Source organism: Maylandia zebra, linkage group LG19 (genome assembly GCF_041146795.1).
Source record: "Maylandia zebra isolate NMK-2024a linkage group LG19, Mzebra_GT3a, whole genome shotgun sequence".
NCBI classification, from domain to species: domain Eukaryota; kingdom Metazoa; phylum Chordata; class Actinopteri; order Cichliformes; family Cichlidae; genus Maylandia; species Maylandia zebra.
The window spans coordinates 26960831-26964801 of NC_135185.1; the positions used below are offsets into that span (position 1 = coordinate 26960831).

Below are 3971 nucleotides of genomic sequence, written 5' to 3' on the forward strand. Positions count from 1 at the left end.
AGTGGTAGTGAAAGACTAGAGACATCTCTAAGCCTTCTGGGACCCCACAGCCACAAGTGTCTGCAGGGCTGTCTATGATAGAGTCTGTTTTGTTAAAGTAGGAGAAAGAGAAAGACCTCATAGTTTTTCAAACCCTTTGAAATGCTGTTTTTGTGATCGATTCACAGACCAATTCAGGGAACCCAGAGGAGCAAACCCCTGCTCATATGCTCCAGGGAAGATCATAGTTTTTTGAAGCTGATGGTATTTGCGTTTTATGCAGGCAAGCTGTGAAACGTGTTGATTTGTTCTGGGCATCAATTGCTCCACAGGCTTTCAGATGAAGATGTTTACCCACTGTGAACTTCTTGCCAATTTATCTCACTGAGGGACAGAGAGTCTTACTGTTTTCCCCTTTGTCTTCCTTGCCAATCCTCCACTTCTCTTATCATCTCTCCCATTTTATCTTTTTACCACACCTTCTTAAAACTTCTCCACTTTCCCCTTTCTTTCGCCCTCCCTGTTAAAGTTTTCTACATACCGAGAAGAGTGCATTTTGCACAAATTTATCAAAGCTGACACTAAGAATAAACTTTTTTTCCTTTGGTCTGAATGCTTAATGATTGTTCCTGTCTTACCAGCGCAGATGGTTGTCGGATAATGCAACCCCAAACGCTGGGGTATGTCTTTGATCTCTTTTGACTAATAGTGATGGCGTGTTTTTGTCGAGAGGGATCATGGTTAGCTATGTCAAATGGGGATTTCATCAGGGCAGGAAATGTCTGTTTTTTGTATTGCTTTACATACAGAGATCAACTTAACTGAATGTTGAGAGGACGTCTCTGTATTGTAGATAAGGTGAAAAGATGTATAACTACTTGTTGTGGCTTATTAGTGATCATTGTTTGAGTTGTTAATCGCTTGTGTGCTTAAAACACTCATATCTCAGTCGCTGATTTGATGGATACCTTCAAAACTTCAAGCCCAAGCACACTAGCACATTGCCATAGAGACAGTGAGAGATAGACTGGGTATACAGAGGCTAAATGTTATTACATTCACATTCTTGTAAGTTGTTCAGAAATGTTACAGTTAGCTGCTCGTGGTTTGATAGATTGACACACTACTTGATTGTTCATGCCATGAAGTGAGTGCACCTGTGATGAATAGTACCTCTATTATCATTCTTTAAGTCAATTAATCAAACCTTCCTGAAACATTTCCACCACTTGCTACCCAGAAATGTAGAGATGAATCGCATGTCTTCCTGAAGGCAGAAGGAAAAGAGTTAAAGTTGAATATGATGGGTTCTCCCCCAGGTTTCTACCCCCATCCCTTCTTTCTTAGGCTCCCTTACCAGTCTAGTGGTGCACTTGAAAGACACTTTTCCAGTATTAAGCCTCAGAGGGAAATTTCAGCATACAAGCTCTTAGCAGTCGATGTGAGATGGTAGTGTGGGGTGCGGTGAAAATACCAAACAACTCATGTTAAGTTATTTTTCCACGAAGGGAGCGGAGAGACAGCTGAAAGGGACATGTTTAGACAGTTGCGTTTCAACAGGGCATTCCTCAGTCACTACCATGCACACATATTCATATACATAGGCATCTGTCAATGTGCTATACTTCATTTAGATACCACCCCCAATTTAAACAAATATATAAATAAGAAAATACTGGGCAGGGTTCCTGACTCATCCATTACTCTCTGCAACCATGTGCACCCAGATACTGAAGGACATTCCTGTCCTTCTGCCAACAAGCTACACACACACACACACACACATTGCCACATATGTGCACACTAAGACAAACATACAAACGCATGTGAGGTTGATTAGGAAGCTGTGGTCAGTTGACAAATAACATGGTGTTCATATTTTGCCTGAGGCATGGTAGCAGTAATGATTCAATAATTGTCCTGAGTGCTCAACGTTCACTTCCAATCAGCATCCAGAAAAGCTTTGCAGCTGGCAACCCACGCTTTGTAACCTGCAAAGACACACACTTAGACACATACTCACTTAACCACAAAGATTTAGTTGCAACTGTGGTTAATGGGAATAATTAGTGTATTCACATTGCTCATCTTTTTGCTCTCACGTTTGTTATGCGATCCCTCTCTGCTGTTATATCCACTGCAGCCACGCCTGTAGACTAGGAAAGATAAGAACATGTGGAATTAGTTCCTCGCAGTCATGCTCATAACTTGTTGTGATATTCACTTTGGTACACCTGAGCTTGTAATTGAGAAAAGTGACCCTGTGCCCTAGAGCTAGACTGAGAACAGCATTCGTAACTCACATGTTACATGTGTGATCTATCCCACATCTCTATAGCAAGGCCCTTATCTGGGTCACACTGGGAGATGCAAAATCTCTCTTTCTCTCTGTTTACACTTAGAGGAAAACCATTTCAGCAAATCAGCACACTTTCCATGATATCACCCAGCGCCTAAAATGGCAAAACATCTTATCCAAATCAAAGCACTATTATTCTGCATAGCGGAGTTGGAGATTCACTGGAAAAGACTCTTCCCCATATCTCATGCAGACTTTAATTAGTGACAAATTTAGCCTCTGGTCTCAGCTTGTTCAAACATGGTCCCTCTTTAAGGTTAGTTCTGCTTGAATATTTTACCACTGACCTCTCTGAAAGGCTGCCAAGAATGTCAGATATCTTAGATGCGTAGGAGTGCCTTGCTGAGTCTCTCCTGGGTTGGTTGGTTGCCTTCTCTGCTCTGTGTTTCTTCCATTAGCAGTGCCCTCTGCAGGATGCCTGGACTGCATGTGATGATGTAAGCACATTTCTTCTGTGCTGTGCAACTGCCTGTGGCTATGAAGCGATGCAGGGCAGACGGTCTTTTAACTCTCTCTCCCTCGCTCTCTCTCACACACACACACACACACACTCTCTTTTGCCTGTTTTTGCTTTTGCCTCAAATACAAATTGATCCGGTCTTTATAAGGTTTAGATACATAAAAGCTGCATCAGGTGTAGAGATGGACCGATCCGATATTACGTATCGGTATCGGTCCGATACTGACCTAAATGACTGGATCGGATATCGGAGAAAAATAAAAAATGTAATCCGATCCATTAAATATCACGAAAGCACCTCACAAAACTTGCAACACGCCGTAACTCACCTCAGAACGTTAGCATGTCGGAGCAGTATGCATCACGTGATAGAGCGGCTGTGGCATGCAGGACCTGTCGGTGGTCTGGATAGCATTTGGAGCTTCCCTAGCAACCCGGCATTTCATCTCCGACAAAGTTATCCCCGAGAGAAGTAAAGCAAGTGTGTAAGTCCATCTCTGAATGTTTGTAAAGCATTCCTGCGTTAAGCTTAACGAGCGACTGCCTCTCGCTCTCCGGCTGCTACTTCAATCGTGAAACTGCTTAAATGATCAGCTGATCGGCTTTTCTGTCGCAAGTCCGTCTTTGTTTTTGGCCCACTTTGCACCAGAAAGAGGAAACCAGCGGCTGAACAACAGCAGCACGTTTAAGCTTGATAAGCTGTTGTTAGAATTTATTTAATATTACTTTCTACACCAGGATCTTTTTCTACGTAGCTGACGCTGGTAACTGTGCAGGGGCGGATCTAGCAAAGTTTAGCCAGGGGGGCCGATAGGGCATTAACTGGGAAAAGGGGGCACAAAGACATACTTTTCTTTCTTATTCTCATTTAAAATGTCTAGCTTTTAATAAATAATTATCTGACACACAAAGTTTTAATTTGATGTAAAATGAATAGAAGTCAATTACTGTATATAGTGACTATTAAGTCTAATATATATACCCTAGTAAGCTATAGTACTTTTTCCTTTGGGAAGGTACCATCTGTGCAGTCTGCAATTTTGTTGAAGAAAGATGTTGAATCTATTTAATATTTCTTGAAAAATAATTGATTTCTGTGCATTTTTTTTCACACTGCATCAAATTAAGGTTGATTACGTCGATTAAGCATCATGAGGTGGCGCGTGAGGGGTG

General features: G+C 41.9%; 1 long non-coding RNA gene across 1 annotated transcript; it reads right to left on the bottom strand.

The window, feature by feature from the left end:
• Window positions 1–1005: 1005 nt before the first annotated feature.
• On the bottom strand, window positions 1006–3193 carry LOC143413991 (uncharacterized). The gene is made up of 4 exons (XR_013094555.1): window positions 3128–3193; window positions 2626–2813; window positions 2059–2135; window positions 1006–1970 (listed from the first exon to the last, which is right to left on the bottom strand). It is a non-coding gene; the product is annotated as an uncharacterized LOC143413991 (long non-coding RNA).
• Between the last annotated feature and the right edge of the window lie 778 nt (window positions 3194–3971).